The 18,632-nt window shown below is 41.5% G+C and overlaps 1 protein-coding gene across 2 annotated transcripts in view; it reads right to left on the bottom strand.

The window, feature by feature from the left end:
- The window catches only part of CCHR11.PART0H3orf20 (chromosome chr11.part0 C3orf20 homolog), a 2,050,812-nt gene that overhangs the window by 1,215,089 nt on the left and 817,091 nt on the right, over positions 1-18,632 (bottom strand). The window lies entirely within an intron of this gene.

Raw genomic sequence — 18,632 nt, 5'->3', positions numbered from 1 at the left:
ACAGATCAATGTTTAACTCCCAAATAATATTTACATTGAACAGCTAAACACCGAACCCTAACCATCAAACGTTCATTCAGCAAACGTTCACTTTTTCACCATGGAAAGTAAATACTCAGCCAACATTTTCCTGTCACAAAAAGCACAACATTTCACCCCCACCCCCCATAATTATACATACCAACTCCAAGACCACACTACAATGGAGAAAAGGGCAAACGGGGAAGTGCTGGCCAACTAGCTACTTTCTAATTCACTGAATGAACGTTCGATTGTTATGGTTCAATGTTTAGTCATTTGATGTAAATATTATTTGATGGTTAAAGATAGATCCCTATAATACAATCAGCACAGATAGACCTGTGTTATACCCCCTCAACTGGGTACCACAAAATAGCAGTTGTTTTCACAGAATGACACTATGCTGCCTTTCTATTACACAGCTCACCAAACAGGTTTCTGGATCCTGTTCAGCAATGCATGGCAGAGTCTGTTACAATACCATATTATGTGAAGAATGTTTTAATATCTTTTAGTAAGCCTTATTTACCCACAGCAGAATTAATTCATCAATTCAGTTACTTCACACAACACTGTAAATTATCAAGCTATTTATTCTTTAGATTTGTACTGTGGTGTTTGAGATTACTGATTAAAATATAGTATGCAAACTGGAAATAAAAAAAAGAAGTTGTGAAAACCGTTTGTAAACCAAGCTACAAAGATTTCTGAATCTGCGTTCCACTGAATTTGCAGAAATCAAAGATGTCCTTGAACTGTGTTTTAGCTTGATTTAAATTCTCCAGGTGACCATCTTTCAAGTGCAAGCAGTTTTACTATATCAAAGAGATATTAATTTGAAACATCATACAGCTGCATTAAATGTAAGGTTTTAAGTATAATCACTAGGTAATATATACCTAGCAAAATAAACTTAAAAGTCATACAGCAATATTATTTAGAATGTGTTATTGCTTAACCATGGTTCCCAATGAAAAAAACTTCAGAGAAATTCTACTTACATGGAAAAAACATTTGCTGCAGAACTCCTCCTCATACCACTCGCGGGGGGGGGGGGGGCTGGGATTATTGTCCTTTGAAATATTTCAGGGTACAAGTCTTCTATCTGTGCTGTTTGAAGCTGTTGGCAGGTTGTGTGCTCTAGTATTGACATTTTGTAGGCTTTTTCATCATTACTAATTTTTGTTTTTAAAGATTGCCAGTATCTATTATTTTATTCATTTGGACTCCACATCTTATGATTGTGGACTTGTACTTTTGTTTTGTGTGTGTGTGTGTGTGTGTGTGTGTGTGTGTGTGTGTGTGTGTGTGTGTGTGTGTGTGTGTGTGTGTGTGTGTGTGTGTGTGTTTGGACTATGAAGAGGCCATGGAAGTAGTTTTAGCTGTACGATCTGTTAACTGTAGGGACTTTGACCCAAACTGGATAGTTAAAAATGATGTCTTGATTCTTGTTGGAGGTTTGGTTTCATCATCTTTACTGACCCCATTCTCATAGAGCATTTATCTATTTCCAAGGAAGTTAATTAGCCAATTGTCTGCCTTAACTTTATATCTGTAAAGTTGTTGAAGTATGTAGCCTAACGTGTTTCTTTTGATTTCCTTGACATGCGTCCTTCTGGTTTCAGACCTTGGCACATCACTGAGGCTATCCTCTTGAGAGTTATGACTTCTTGATGGAGATAGAGCAAATGTTTTTCTGTCAAAGGCATTTTACTTTTTTGTGGATTTAAGACCTCTAAGACCTCTGTTGTCCACCACAGCCTTGGTCTCTTCTCCTTTTATCTTTAATGATGGGCATAGACTGGAGTTTGTGTCTTTTAAGCCAATCTTAGTGTGATACTTGAGAACTCAGTGGCACTTAAAGGTCCAAGATCGTCTAAAGAATGTTTCCATGATTTGGTACCCGATTCTATCACTGGACTTTGACACAGTGATGAATACCTTGGTGTCTTCCCTTCTTGAATGTTGCAATGTGGTGCGACTTGAATGATGTTGCCATCACTTGTCTTCTGTGGATACAAAATTTTGCCTGGAGGTGCTTCTCCCTGTATTATCTGTTTTTGTACTTATGGTCTGAGCTAGCTTCCTTTTGTTGCAGGGTTAGTGTTTGAAAATCTTAACTTGCTATGCTTTGTACAGTTTGGGTCCTGCTTCCAGGAGCACCCCCCCCCCCCCCAAGCAACAGCGCAGATCCTCAAGTGAAGGGCTGCTGGAAGTTCCTAGGATTCTCAAAAAAAAAAAAAAAAAACCTTGTGGATATTTTTAGCCTACCTGCACCTATGACTATCCTTAACCTGGGTATGTGAAATTGGAGTTCCAATACACTTGTCCCCCTGGTCCCTAAAACTGCATGCACACTGTGCTGTCTGTCCTGAAAATGTAGCAATTTATATGCTTAGCTGATGCAGATAAGAACCAACTTTAAAACATTTTTTAGATGTTTGCGGCTTTTCCCTTCATATTCAAACTTTTGCCTGTTTAAAGTTATGCTGTATGAACACACTTTGAATGAAGATTCCTTCTCCAAAATACAGATAGTATATACTCCAGCTTTATGTTTTTAAGAGTAGCATTTGCATACACATGCAAAATGAATGCCTTTTAAAAATGTTAAGACTTTTGTATTAAAGATATATTTACAGGAGCTTGAACAAGTACGTAGAGTGAAACACTGCACAGAATTTTCTATCATGCTGGGTGCAGTCCTGTAAAAGGACCTTTTTCGTGTGATCCATACTTTTAATATTTGTTTTTATCCAGTTTTTAATTACTTTTAACTTTATTATATTTTTCAGTCTGATTTGTATTTGCTCTTCATATCATAGGGTTCTTAGGATTAAACACCTTGATTAAAGATTTATTTGCTGCAAGCTAGTTAATATAATTACTTTAGTAAAAGGTGCTGACATTTTTCAGGATGGTCATCAGAAATGCACACCTTGTACAATAGAAATGAAGGCACTGAAACGAGAGGCTTAGTAGAAAGTATATGTATGTATAACATAAGAGATTCGATTGGTTAAAAAATAGCCCCTGCCATTAAAGATCTAGAAAGAGGGATAGTGAACAGTTGTAAGTTTTGACTGAAAATAAAAATTGATTAGTGTGCGTCCATTACATGTTGACATTTCAGCATATTTTTTCTAATATTTATATGCCAACACATTAAGACCTTTTGCTGTGCATGTGGCAAATGTTTATCTCAGCAAATAATAGAAGGGAAATGTCTTTCTTGTATTGCTTAGCAAAAATTGGAGAAAGACTTGTTACTAGTTAGCATACACCTTGCAAATTGATGGTGTAGAAATTAGTTTTGTAGAAAGGTGTTCAGAGCAAGGGCTGCCCCCTTTGCTACATGTTTCTCTGCACTTATTTAAGATTAGAAATTTGGAGATAATTGTTATATATAATATAATACAGGGAGATAATACTCCCTGTTTCTAGCTGCAGTTAGTTGCCTGAAGTGTGAAAAAGTGTAGCCATCTGGATATATTGAAAGTTGTTAGACTGCTTTTGAAATTCTGTGTTAACTTAGCCTGGGGGTTTCTGCTTGCATTATAATCTGTGCTGGTCACATTTTTTAATCATTCTGCTCATCTTCCAAGTGATTGGCTGCTGAGATTCACCTGCATAAATCAACTGACAAAAGCTGATTTAAGTATACTTTTCTCTGCACTTATTTAAGATTAGAAATTTGTAGATAATTGTTACATATAATATAATACAGGGAGATAATACTCCCCGTCTCTAGCTGCAGTTAGTCTCCCATCCCCGTTCTTGTTGTGGTATTAATCTTCGTGGCTTTGGAATTACCCGCCCTTGCTGTAAATCTGTTTTTGGACACTCCTACTGGGCCCATCTCATTTGCTCACTAAACTGAGTACAGTGAGATCATATTTTGATTTCAGACTCTCCTACCAGTCTCATCTCCTCTACTGTGTACAGAGAGAGCACTTGGGAAAGACATCCCCTATAGCATTTTAATCTGCTCTGTTCCCTCCCTCTCCACAAAAATTACTTATAGTTTCTTGAGCTGCTCGTACATAACTGTCTTTTACTTTAATACCTTAACTTGCTGTTCTCTGTGCTTTTAAGTTTTCAAGTGCTCTTATTTGATTTTTCATAAACTTGTTTTTGTCATTTTTAACTTATCTGCATTTATTTAAACTATATTTGCCTTAATATTGCTACACACTCGTGTGGGTAGCTTGTACTGCATTTAAAGTGTTTTTGCTACTGTTATTAGCTCATTCTTTCTAATACAGAGAGAAATTTTTGAGAAAGCCAACCCACTTACAATATATATATATATATATATATATATATATATATATATATATATATATATATATATATATATTCCAAACTTGTTTTCTGCCTTTCCTGTAAGTAGTCTAATCCAGATACAGATTTGCTGTATCCAGGACTGTTTGTAAGCTTCGGTGCCCCAAGCCCTTCTGTGTTGGAGAGAAACCTTCTAGCTTATCAGTGGGAGTGGTAAGCACTAGGTAGCCTATCTACCACAAGAGTGGTTTCTAACCCAGAAATTGTAGTTTATTGTCCATTTGGAGAGTTTTTCCATCTCTTTCAACTTTCTGGTTTAAAAGCCTGCATTTTCGCTTGCTTCCCACCTTCCCTGTGACTAGTTTAGTCCAGATACAGATTGCTGTATCCAGGACTGTGTGTAAGCTTCTGTGCATCCAAGCCTTTCTGTGTTGGAGAGCAGCCTTCTAGCTTATCAGTTGGAGTGGAAAGCACTAGGTAGCCTATCTACAACAAGACCCAGATACAGATTCTTAGTTTTAGCACTTGAATTTGCTTATCTGTGTTCAGAACTTGTTGTAAGCACTAAATAAACTACAAATTACTACAGCACTCACCCTTCCTCATTACCTAGAGAAAAACAGTTTTGGTACTTACTTTCCTCACTTGCTTAGAGAAAAACAGCTCTTGTACTCACTTTCCTCACTTTTCTAGAGGAATTTTTTTTTTTATTCAGGCATGTCCAAGAGTCAGCTCCCAGTGTTCTCTCCTGTCTATCTGATGAATGTGGGCATCTTGGGGCAATGTAGCAATTGTCTCAGGTATACAGACAACCCTCTCCTGTTACCACCCAACACTACAATAACCTGTGAGAGATGCACTTATCTAGCCAAACTGGAGGTAAAGCTCTCTCCAACCAAGACTGAACTTGATAGTTAAGAGGAGAAGGTAAACACTTGCACCACACCACACTTATCACATAGTCCCACTAAACCTACACCACCAAAATCCACACACAGAAACACAAAAACATTCGCGGAGGCTCTCAAGAATAATCTGCTCAAGCAACAGAGACCTCCAAAGCAGAAAACCAAGCAACCTCCCACCAACACAACCCAAATGACACATAGCCCACAGATTCAGTGTGCCACTCAACCACAGCCCATAAGGCAAAACAACGTACCCAACACACTAGTCATAGGTGACTGTATAGTCAGGCACACTGATGTCCCACTCACCAGGCTAAATAAGGAGAAGGTCACTGTCAGCTGCCTGTCGGGTGCCAGGATCCGCCACATAACCCACACACGCAGGTCACTCCACAACAAGTACAAATATGACTCTGTGATTGTCCATGTTGGTGTTAACGACCTGAGATGTACCTCCCTGGACTACATGAAAAAACACATGGAAGAACTCTCCGATCTTGCAGCCCAGGCAGGTATGACCCTAGCCCTGAGTAGCATCCTGCCATCACCCAGAATGATACCTCAGTATAAGGACAAAATGAATGACTAACAACTGGCTGAGCTTCTGGTGTCATTCTAAGGGGATCCAGTATCTGTCTGCCTGGGAAAACATGGTCAACAGACCACAATGCTTTGCCAGAGATGGCCTGCACCTGTCACCCCTGGGATCCCGGATACTGGCAAAGGCTCTTGCCGCCCCTATAGTGCCTTTTTTTGGCAAGGTTCAAATGACAAATTCACCACCATAACAGGAACAGGCAAGCAAAAACTGAGGGTAATGCTACTCAATGCTAAAAGTCAAAATTTTCTAAATGCACTCACTCGAGGCACTCCCTAAAATGGAGAACATCGATGTCTGTGCAGTGACTGAGACCTGGTTCAAGGCTCCAGAGAGCACCCCTGCATTACCAGGCTATAACTCATACTACACTTTTCGGCCATCTAACCTGGACCGGAACACCAAAGGTAGAGGTGTGTCCATATTCATTAAGGATATCCACACCTCCAGGCTAGTTGCTCAGCATAATGCAGTACAGGTTATCCAAGTGTAACTCTGGGCAAAACTGCAATCCAAATTGTAGCTTGCTACAGGTCACCCACCATGCCCCAGGATTCCCACTCCTCTTTTCTTGATGTACTGGAAAATATTAGGGTTCAACTAAACACCCTAATATTGGGCGATTTCAACTACCCCACCATTAACTGGGAAAACTACTCATGTACCACCTCCTTCACTCAGCGCTTTCTGGAATTCATAAATTCCAATGCCCTGGATCAACTTATCCACACCCCCACCAGGGGCAACAATATCCTAGACCTAGTCATGACCAACATGATTGACCAGTGCTCCACACCTGAAGTCAACTCCTTGTTGGTGAGATCCGACCTTAAGCTAATCACCCTAGATATCCACATCCCACCCCCAGCTCCCATTAAGGAAACCATGGTAAAAACTTTCTCCAAAGCCAACTTCATGCTTCTTAAGACAGAAATGGTGAACTTCATGACACCCTTGCAGATGGACAATACAGTTACGACTGCTGAATCCTACACAAATGCACTCCATAAGCACTTACACCAGTGCATGGATTGTGCTATACCAAAGAGAACCAAGAAGCTATCCTCCAAAAAAGGAAGCCAATCTGGTGGTCCCCTGCTATAAACAAACTCTACAACAGAAGGAAGAAATTGTTGCAAAAGAGAGTAAAATCCCATGAGTGGAAGAGCTCCCTTGTCAGCCTCAGCAAGAAGCTGAGATCCCTTATAAAATCCTCCAAAGCTAGCTATGAAAACAAGATTGCCACTGATTCTAAGGACAGCCACAAAGCATTCTATAGCTATGTCAAGAATCTCAATGGCAACACCCAGATCTGCTCTGAGTTGCAGCACAATGGCACAAAAATTACAGAACCAACTGATATTGCCAACATCCTGGCAGATAGGTTCATTGCTAACTTTACCCCCCTCTCACCCTCTAAAGGGTCCATATCTATACAGGAAGAATGCAGAGTCCCTGTAATCACAACTTCATCGGTAAAAGCAGCACTCTCTAAAGACAAAAGCACAGCATCCATGGGACTGGACAACATCCCAGGCTTCATTTTACATGCACTTCAGAACAAACTGGCTTCCCACCTAAGCAGCATGTTCAATCATAGCCTCACGTCAGGCTTTGTGCCCACTGAATGGCACACAGCAACAGTTATCCCACTCACAAATAGGGAGCCACCACTGATCCTGGGAACTATAGCCATATTAGCCTGACGAGCCTGGTCTGCACGGCCATGGAATATATCATCATGGAATTCATAAACAAAGACATTGGTAACCTCCAAATTCTGGACCCCACCCAGTTCGGGTTTGTGAAAGGCAGATCTTGCCTCCTGAACCTGGATGACTTCTTTCAGGCAGTCACTGCCATGAGGGCCTGTAATTCAGATACCCTTCTTGCTGAAGTGATTGCTAAAAGGAAAGCTGTTTTCCAAGAAAGGAATTTTAAGTCCACAGTGGCAGCTGGCTCGAAAGGAGGAAGGGTGAGCTTTTCCAATACAAAGTTGAGGTCCCAGGCTGGAGTTGGAGTTGTCCTGGGTGGTCGTAGATTTTTGGCCCCTCTGAGGAACTGCTTAAGCAGTGGATGAGAGAAGAGGGGTGGTTCTGTGTTATAATGAGCTGAGATGGCTGAGGCGTGAATTTTGATGGAGGAGAAAGACAGGCCCTTATGAAGCATCTCAGTTAAGTATTGCAAGATCTGAGGTAAATTGGGCACTGTTATGCTCATCCCTTGAGATTGTTTCCAGGCACAGAATCTTTTCCATTTTTCAGTGTAAGACTTTCTGGTACCAGGCCTCCTTGCCTCTAAAATTATATCCATCACTGGTTTACTGAGGGATGGTAAAGGAGAAATTATGTAATTAGCCAGGCTGCTAGATTCAGTGTTTGAAGTTGAGGATGCAGAATTTGGTTGTCCTACTGAGACAATAGAGTAGGAGTCTTAGGCAGGTGCCATGGGGCCCACAGTGACACACTGTGCAAGAGGGGGTACCAGTGTTGACATGGCCAGTCTGGTGCAATCAAAATCGTCCTTGGTTTGTCTTGTTTGATCTTTAGTAGTACTTTGGAGAGCAGAGGCAGAGGAAGAAAGGCATAAACTGATAGTTTTTTCCAGCTGAAGGACAGAACATCCACTTTCCAAGCTTGTTTGTGGGGAGTCCTTGTGCCGAATTTGTCCAACTGATAGTTTTGGGGGGAGGCAAACAGGTCTATATCTGGGCTCCCCCATTTGCTTGTCAACATACTGAAAATCCTTGGTTCCAGTTTCCACTTGTGTGGGTCCATGAGGTTTCTGCTTAGTTTGTCTGCCAGTGTATTTAGTTTTCCTGGCAGGAAATGAGCTTGTAAATGCACCTGATAACTCAGGGCTGTGTTCCACAATGCCATGGCTAGTCTGCAGAGGGGGTAAGAATGTGTACCCCCCTGCTTGTTTATGTACCACATAACAGTGATGTTGTCCATCTTTATCATTAATTGTCCTGGAAGAATGTGGTCCTTCAAGGCTGCCAGAGCATTCTGTACAGCTAACATTTCTTTTTGATTGATATGCAGGTGCACTTGACTTGGGTTCCATTTGCCCTGAATGCACTCCCCTGCCAGGTGTGCCCCCCATGCATAGTTTGATGTGTCTGTTGTTAATGTTTGGGCGGCAGGGGGTAGTGTGAATGGCAGTCCCCTGTTTTGGTGGCAGGCCTCCGTCCACCAAAGGAACTCTAGGCGTAGGCAAAGTATGATAGGAATCATTGCCTCTAGATCCTGTGAATGTTGACACCATAAGCTTTTGAGATACCATTGCAGTTTCCTCATATGCAGCTTTGCATATTGAATTAGAAGAATGCAGGAGGCCATGAACCCCAAGGCTTGCAGTATTTGCCTTACAGATAACTAGGTTTTTGTGGTCACTTGTTTGAAGTAGGTCGTCAAATGAATCCGTTTCTCTGGCGTGAGGAAAGCCATCTGGGAAGTTGTATTCAAGCTTGCTCCCAGGAATATAATTTGTTGACAGGGTACCAGTTGTGATTTCTTTTCATTTATGGTGTACCCCAGACAAGTCAGTACCCTTTGAACAAAGGCCAGATGATTCAAAAGTATGTCCTGGCTTTCTGCCTGAATTAGACAATCGTCCAGATATGGGTATATTTGAATATTTCTTTGCCTGCAGAATGCAATGACTGGAGCTAGGCATTTTGTGAATACCCTGGGTGCAGTAGATAAGCCAAAGGGTAGCGCAGAGAGCAGATAGTGCATGCAGCCTGCTTTGAAGCGTGGATTCCCTAATTGGGATGTGCAGGTATGCTTCTTTTAAGTCTAGTGTTGCCAACCATGCATCTTTGCCTAGCATAGGAAGCAGATGGTGAAGTGTCAGCATCTTGAATTTTGAAATCACCAGAAATGTATTTAGAGTACAAAGGTCCAGGATAGGACGCCATGTATTGCCTTTTCTGGGTTCCAGGAAAAGTCATGAATAGAACTCTTGTTCCTTTTCCTCTTCTGGTACCAACTGAATAGCCCCCATGCTTAAGAGAGAGAGTACTTGATTTTGGGCCTCCGCCCACTGATTTGGGGGTAGATCTGGCCATCCGCTTGGTGTTGGTAAAGTGTGGAAGTGAAATCTGTATCCTTGGGACACTGTATTTAAAACCCATTTGTCTTGGGTAACAAGTTCCCAGTTTTTGGCCTGCACACCAATCTTTCTGCCTAAAGGAGCATTCAGTTGGGAAGTGCGTGGAAGTTTTAAAAGCAAGTCATTGAGACTGTTTTCCATAGAGGGGAGTCTTACTACTCCCTGATTTGGGTGCGGAAACCCCCCACTGCTTAGTCTTGCATGTCCCCTGGGACTGAAACCTGGGGTTTCTGCTATGTCTGGGTTTGGCTTGAGAAGACCTTGAAGAGGCTGGAAAGGACCAATTCTTAGAGGGCCAGTGCCTACTAAATCTAGGAGGCTAAACTTGTAAGAAATCTTTAACAGTTTGCATAGATTTAGCTTTATCTTCCATCTCTTTCAGAACTTCCTCAGCCTTGTTGCCAAACAGGCGGTCTTGATTTAAGGGAGCATCCAACAATTTAGCTTTAACACGATCAGGTAAAGATTGCTCCTTAAGCCAAGCATGTCTTCTGAGCGCAGAACCTGTAACAGCAGCCCTGCAAGAGGCCTCTAAAAAATCAAATCCACATTGCAAAGTATGTTTTCCAACTTGCTCAGCAGAATGCATTAAATCCTGTAATTCTTTATTTTCCGCACAGTCAGGAATCAACATTATTTTCTGTTTAAGCAATCCAATAACATGTTGTTGATACTTTAACATATGAAACCGGCAGTTTAAAGCCTTAATGGCCAAAGTTGCAGAAGTGTAAACCTTCTTACCCCTTCTATCCAGCGCCCTGAAGTCTCTATCAGAAGGGGTAGGATTTTTAGCAGAAGAAGCTTTAATGCCCTTGAGTCCCTGTGAAATAGTCTCTGGATCTGCAGTAGGATTTTTAAAAAGGAACTTGTGTGAATCAGGAGCCCTGTAAAATTTGTCAGGTTTTCTGGGAGCAGGAGGCAAGGAATCAGGGGCCAAACTAGATTCCGAAAAAGCATCATCAACAATGTCTAGTACTGGAGGAATAGCTAAAGGCCTATGATGAGGCAGGAGTAAGAAATCCCTAAGCCTCTTTTTTGAATCAGAAAAATCCTGGCTTTCCCAGTGGAAATGCTCCCTTAGAATATGTGAGGTTTCACCAAAAGAAAAATCCTCTGGAGGGGAATCAGGGGGGATAGAGTCCTCTGCATCAGAATCCTCATAAGTAGATAATGGCAAATCCAGATCATCAAAAAAATCAGAATCCTGGTCAGAATATTCATAAACAACTTCAGTCCTAGGTCTCTTAGAAGGGGGAGGCTGGCTTCCCCTGATTACAATTATAAGATCTTCAGCCATTCTTATCATTTGTTTTTTCAGGTATAGAGGCCTGAGCATGCGGCCTGGGCGTCATTTTTTAGGCATGGTTCGAGATTTAGGCCTAAAAGAAGAAGGAGGCATCAGTTTAATATGAAGTCCGTAGGCCTGAATACATCCTCAGAAGCGGGTGCCTGCACAGCGGCTCTGGACCCAACCAAGGTAGAGACATCCTCAGATTCCACAGTTGAAGCATCTTGTGGCATACCGGACTCTGAATGGGTCTCAGTAGAGGCCTGCGAATCAGAAGTAATGGGTATCAGGGGCTGCGAAAGCGCCTCACTGAGTAACAGCGAACTGGCGACTGGCTTAGGAGAAGCGTTGTCGGCAGTTTTGGACCTCTGCAGCCTGTCTCTGTCTTTATCCTTGCATTTTTCAAAATCCCAGTAGTCGGATGGCTAACCGACTACATTTCTGGATAATTAAACCGAGAACTGAAATATTTTGAGGCGAAAATATACTGACGACAGATAGTGTGCTGATTAAATAAAGCACAAAACCGACCGCACGGTACATTGTGGTCAGGGCCTAGGCAAGGAATACAGTACGAATGAAAATCTTTATAAGTAATGCAATTATTAACTTTTACTGACATCAGTAAGGAGCAAGAAAAAGTTTCCCCAACGGGGTACTTAGTTTTAGTTGAAGACTTCAGTTCTGAAACTCGAAAACAAAAGTTTCAGGAGTCAGCTGAAAGGCACTTGCAAACTGCTTCGGGAACCGCACGGCAAGAAAGACTGATGTAATGGCATCGGCTGCATATTTTACACTCCTGATGACCTGACGCAATGGAAGAAGGGGCAGCAACCGATGCAGGACCCAAGACTTTGTTAATCATGCCGACTGAGGGCTACTGCAAGCTGATAACCCAAAAGTGATAACTGCAACAGTGAAACACGAAGAACATCTGTTGTCTTAGGGTAAAAAGGAACAAATTCCAAACTGGAAAAACTCCCTCCTCAGCCTCAACAAACAAATTAGATCACTACTGAAAACCTCCACAGTCAATTATGAATTGAAAGTAGCCTACGAAACAAAAGGAAACCACAAAGCCTTCTTCAGCTACATCAGGAACCTCCATGGCAAAGCCCAGGTTTGTACGAAATAGTACTTAATGGTACCACTTACACTGATCCTGTTGTCTTAGCCAACCTGCTAGCTGATAGGTTCAGTGCAAACGTCACCCCCCTATTCCCCCCAAAGGCTCATTCGAAATCCCTGACACTTGTCCTGCACTTCACATCTCCATACATCAAGTGTTAAAGCCCTATCCAAGGTAAAGAACACAGCTTCCACGGGACCTGATAGTATCCCAGGCTGTATTCTGCACCATATCTAGCAAGAACTAAGTTCACCACTTAGCACCCTATTCAACCACAGTCTAATTACGGACTTCATTCCAGCAGAGCGGAAAACTGCCACTGTCATCCCCTTTCACAAAGGTGAAGCCACTACTGACCCAGGAAACTATTGCTTCATTAGCTTGACAAGTCTGATCTGTAAACTCATGGAGTGTATTATTATGGATCTCATAAACAAGGACATAGGCAATCTCCAAGCACTTGACCCCACCCAATTTGGATTCGTCGGGGGCAGATCTTGCCTGTTGAACCTGGTTGACTTCTTTGAGACTTGTCACCAAGGCCTTGGATGAGGGAAAGTCAGTACATACAGCTTACCCTGACTTAGCCAAGGCCTTTGACACAATCCCCCACTCTGGCATCAACAAAAAACAAACTCAACTTGGCGTTAAATCCCTATCTCATCAGTTGGGTGGCCAACTGGCTCACTGATTGGACCCACAAGGTCAAAATAGGTGCCACCATCTCTGACAACAGACCTGTCACTAATGGTATTCCCAGGGATGTCCTGGGACCCCTACTGTCTAGCATCTACTTCCCCAAGGTCCAGGCAAAGACAAAGGGCCTGTGGCTGACCAAGTTTACGGATGACTAAGTTGGGTGCTGTCACTGACTCCCCAAATGATGTTAACATACTGCAAGAGGGTCTCACAGCAATAAATGACTGGTGCCAAAGTCATGGCCTTAAGTTAAACACAAAAAAATGTATTATCATACCATTCGGCAAAGACACTGCCTTTACTGATTACCACATAAACGGCAACCCCCTTAGCACACAACCTGTGGTGAGAGACCTGGGTACTCAGGTTGACAATAATCTCACATTCAACCATCATGTAGTGGCAGTGGTCAGAAAAGCCTTTTACTTGGTTCATCTTGTAAGGAAAGGGATAACCTCCTTTTTTCTGGATGCAATCGCCTCTCTGTACTCCTCCCACATTAGGCCTATAATTAAGTATAACGCCCCGTTTGGTATGTATCTTTCTAAACACCTGCACCAACTGGAGATGCCACAGAAATACTTCACAAAGAGAATCCATGGCCTCCAACACATGTCCTATGCGGACAGGCTTAAATCACTATCACTCTACTCAGCATCGTACAGATTGCTCAGAGGTGAACTGTGTCTCACTAACAAGGCAATATCAGTCCCTGCCCTACTAGAGATGTTCCATATCTGCAAGTCTAACTCCTTGTACATTACCCAGTCGAAAGGCCTAAATCTAATATGCAAGATCAACAAAACCTGCTGGAGAGACAGGTATGTCTCTCAAAGGCTGCCCCATCTCTGAAATACACTTCCCATACATGTCAAACAGAGTACCTCGCTGACCCTCTTCAAGCGCAACCTTGATGAGTGGATGAGAAACCACAAATTTGTCCCAGGGGTTTCACCTCTGTCCCTCATTGACAGGGGCAACTGGTGCTAACTGAAGTTTCTTTTTTGGGGATAAATTCTTGGCTAGGCATGTAAGGGGCCCAGGCCCATTAGCCTAGTAACCTCCTATGATCCATTGTGGGACTTAAGTTCGCTATTACACATACTACTTTCTAATTATACATGCCATTAAAATTCAAAGTAAAAATCTGCTCCTAAAATGTTACTTAAAACAGGAAACCATTTCCAGGAATGCTCAGCCAGACAAAAAGAACTAATCTTAACTACTGCAGTTTTGTAATTTAGCTTAAAAACCCAAACAAAAAAGGTTTTCTAACTATCAGTCAAATTTCAGGAGAGTCAGTTAATAGACATCATAGACCAAAGTATAACAAATGGCAATAGTCTTAGACTATCATTAAAGACTCAGAGATGTAGTTACTGCATACTAAGTTACTAAGTGTTGTGTTTATTACTTTTTCAAAAAGCAAATGTCAGCATTCAGCTATAGTCTTTTTAAACACCTTTATGAAATTATTGCTTAAGACATAAGCAAACCTACATTAATAGCAAATAAAACAAACCATATTAACATTTTTCCATTTAAATACATTATACATTACAAATATGTTCTTTCTTTCCTTATACCTCAGTCCAGCATAACGTAAATTACTCAATTCCTGCCTTCTCTTAAACCCCACTCTTCCTGAACATTATTCTGCATGTACTGTTCCCACAATTTCCATTTATTTATATGTAATTTGCTCCTTCCCTTTTCTAAAGACCTTTATTGCAATTCTTTTATCTCTTTTACAATATTCAGTGCTTCAAATACAGTTGGCTTAGACTTTGCATTCCATTTTCTAGCAATTGTTTTTTTATTTTTTTTTTTTTGGCAGCCCACAGAATTAAACTTAATAAGGTCTTACTTTGTCTGTGCAATTCAGATCCTGTGTTCTAACTCAAAAGAATAATTTCCTTAGTAACACTCAATTGCTCCCCCAATATTTCTGACACAGTATTCTGGAGGGAATTTTTAAAATCGGTCAACTCGTTACACTTCTGAAAAATACAGTTGTGTAAGATGAACTTACCATAACAGTAGATGTTCAAATGATCACTGCTGCAAAATCCTTAGCAATATAGGTAATGTTTTGCCAAGGATACAGCAGCCAGTCAGTTTCCAAAGCTTCAGGGCACCTTCCACCTATGCAAACTGTTAAGCAGCTTGAGCTGAGCTGACTAAAGACAAGTTTGAGCATGAAGCCCTTCAGACCATTCCTGCTGCAGAGAAAGGGAAGCTGCGCACTGAAAGGGCAACGCTAGGAACAACAAAAAATAAATCTCCACATCATGCATAAAAAACACACCAAAAATGAAGGGGGTGGAGGGAGTGAGCAGCTACTGTAACAGTGATCATTTGAATATCTACTGCTATGTTAAGTTCAACGTAACTGTACTATGTTCATCATACTGTTCACTGCTGCAGCGGTCTTAGCTATATGGGCAGATTACCATAGCTAACTACATTTGGGAGGTGGAAGGAGAAGAGTCCAGGAGCTCCTAGACAATGGTCTTAGCAAAGCTTGATCTGGACCTAGAAAAGGAATCAAGCTTGAAGTGCTTTGTAAAGGTATGTACAGAGGACCAAGTAGCAGCTTTTAAAATACATCTAGAATCCAACCCTTTATGGACAGCCACAGATGAGGCCAAGGCCCTGGTAGAGAGGGCCTAGATCCTGCCTAGAATAGATTTCTCATGGTGAGTATAACAAATGGCAATAACCTTAGACTATCATTTGGATATAGTCTGTTTTGACACAGGTTGTCCCTTCTTACCTTCACAAGAAATGAATAATTGATCTGAAAATCTGAAATATTTAATTTTGTCAAGATAGTACCTGAGTTGTCTGTGGACATCCAAGGTGTGAAGTATCCTTTCTCCCTCAATTTTAGGTTCCGGAAAGAAAACAAGGAGATGCATAGTTTGGCTTAAACGAAACTTGGGTACCACTTTAGTTATAAAAGAAGGATTAGTTCTTATAGAAACCCTGTCCTTGTGGAAAATGAGAAAGGGTTGACTCACCATAAGAGCTTGCAACTCAGATACCCTTCTTGCACAGATCAGAGCAATCCGTAAAATTGTTTTCCATATTAAGAACCTCAAGTCAGTCAGGTTATCTGGTTCAAATGGAGCAAGTGTTAGCTTGTTTCTTGGAAGTCTCTTAAGCAAAACCCTTTTTAAGGGCATTTTGACATGACACTGCACTGAAAGAGGAGAATCCATGAACAGACATAATGAAATTGACGACAAATTAACTTTGATAGAGGAATTAGAAAGGCTCTAGGATAGTAGTTCACACAAATATTGTAAAACCAGAGAACAACAAACCCTGAATGGGTGCTGGTTATGTTACTGGCACCAACTAGAAAACCTTTTCTATTTGATAATATATGATTTTCTTGTAGCAGTCTTTCTTGCCTCCATTAGTACCTGTTCCACATCCTTGGAAAACAGGTGCCTAAAAGGAATTAAGACCTCATCATCCAGGCAGTCAGTTGAAGATGACTACTGTTTTTGTGTGAGCAGATCCAGTCTGTGAGTAAGCTTGTGGTAATTGCCCCTGGCCATTTTCAAAAGAAGGACAAAACATGGTTGCCTGGGCCAGAAGAAAGTCACCACAATTATCTTTGGGGATTCCTTCTGCATAATCAGAAGTAACCTGGATATTAGTGGAAAGGCATACAGGAGCAATCCTGTCCAAATAAAAGGCATCTGCCTTCCAGGCCTTCTTGCATGGAGTCCTGGAATAGTATATACTTCTCAGAAATAAAGGCAAATGTTGGGGACCTTTGGGTCAACAAGTTTGCAGATGACTGTAAGCTGGGAGCAACCACTGAATCCTCAAATGATGCTGATATTCTACTAACATGCCTAAAAAAGTCAAACAAATGGTGCTAAAACCATGGTCTGAGACTAAATGGAAAGAAATTCGCAATCATACCGTTCTCTAAATCAGATATCCATGCAAATTATAATATTGATAGTACACCCCTAAAAGCAGACCCAGTGGTGAGGGACCTAGGAACACAGATAAATAGCAACCAAAACTTTGACCATCAGGTAGCTACTGTAGTGAAAAAATCCTTCTGTGTGGCTCAACTTATAATTAAAAGCATGTCATCAAGATCAAAGGAAGTCATCGTACCACTGTACTCGGTCCTCATCAGGCCCATAATCAGGTACAATGGTTCCTTCTGCATGTACCTAATCAGGCACTTAAACCAACTGGAGTGGGCCCAGAAGTTTTTAGTGTACGACACATGTCTTATGCAGACCGATTAAAGGTCCTACCCCTTTAGTCTGTCTCATATCGTTTATTGAGAGGTGACTTATGTCTGATCTACAAGGCATTCTATGATCCAGCCTGGATGAAAATGTTACATATTCACAAGAAAATTTATACTAGGGTTACGAGCTCCATAGACCTGAACCTTATTTGTGACTCTAACAGAACTTGCTGGAGATACAGATTTGTATCTCAAGGTGTGCCTCATCTATGGAATAAACTTCCCATCTTTGTAAAATAAAGCCTGTCCATTCCTCTGTTTAAAAAGAATTTGGATAAATGAATGGGGAGCCATAAATTCAGTCCTGGGGTACTGCCCATGTCCCTTATGGACAGAGGCAGTCTGTAAAATGACTCAGGGCTCCGACACCCAAAAACCCACTATCCTGATATTACCCCATCCCATATCCGGGGAATTGAGATATAATATTGTCATATCCTAGGTACAATTGACTAGGCTTATAAAGGGTCTTGTGACATTAGCCTAGTAATCACCTATGAACCTATAATTTGCCAGTTGATTATTCATACAGGAGGCAAAAACGTCTACTTGAGGAACTCTCCAGAAATGGATCAAGTCTTGGAAGACCCCCTGACCTAGTTTCCATTCATTTAGGGACTGCCCTGGTCCTACTTAGCTTGTTTGCTGCATAATTTTGTTCTAACAGAATGCATGATGCCTGTTCACTGAGATTGTTCTGTAAAGCTATATAGTAAGCTAACATGGCTAGTCTGCCAAAAGGGTATGGCCTGATTTCCCCTTGCTTGTTGATGTACCACATGACTGTGGTATTGTCTGTAATAACTTGAAGAGTTCCCAGGGATTAAAGATGGTTCAGACAGTTGAGTGCCTGGATCAGGCAGGGCAAGCATCTCCTTGATATTTATGTGCTTGTGTTTGTCTGTGCTATCCCACGCCCCCTGCACTTTTATCTCCCCTGAAACTGCTCCCCAAGCAAAGTTCAAATCATCTGTGGTGACTGACTGCTTTGGAGCAGGGAAAGAGAGAGAGAGGGGAGACCTGGATTTAAGGATATCTGTTGTCTCCACCAAAATATGTCTTTATGAAACCCCCAGAACTGGGATTTGAAAAGATAAAGGGTTTTGATGATGGGACCAAAGAGATGTCAGATACCACTGTGTCTTACTCATGTGGACTCTTGCCAGCAGTTTCAAGAGAATCATAGATGCCATGAGACCAAAAATCCTGAGGTATTCCTTCACAGTGCCCAAAGTCCAAGAAGAAAATCTTAGAAAGAGATTTAACAAACATCTATTTTTTTCCTGAGGAACTGGTTGACA

This window comes from Protopterus annectens, chromosome 11.part0 (genome assembly GCF_019279795.1).
Source record: "Protopterus annectens isolate FY-2018-M chromosome 11.part0, PAN1.0, whole genome shotgun sequence".
Taxonomy (NCBI): domain Eukaryota; kingdom Metazoa; phylum Chordata; order Ceratodontiformes; family Protopteridae; genus Protopterus; species Protopterus annectens.
Note: the sequence above shows the minus strand (reverse complement) of the source record. Positions and strands in the feature narration are given on the sequence as shown.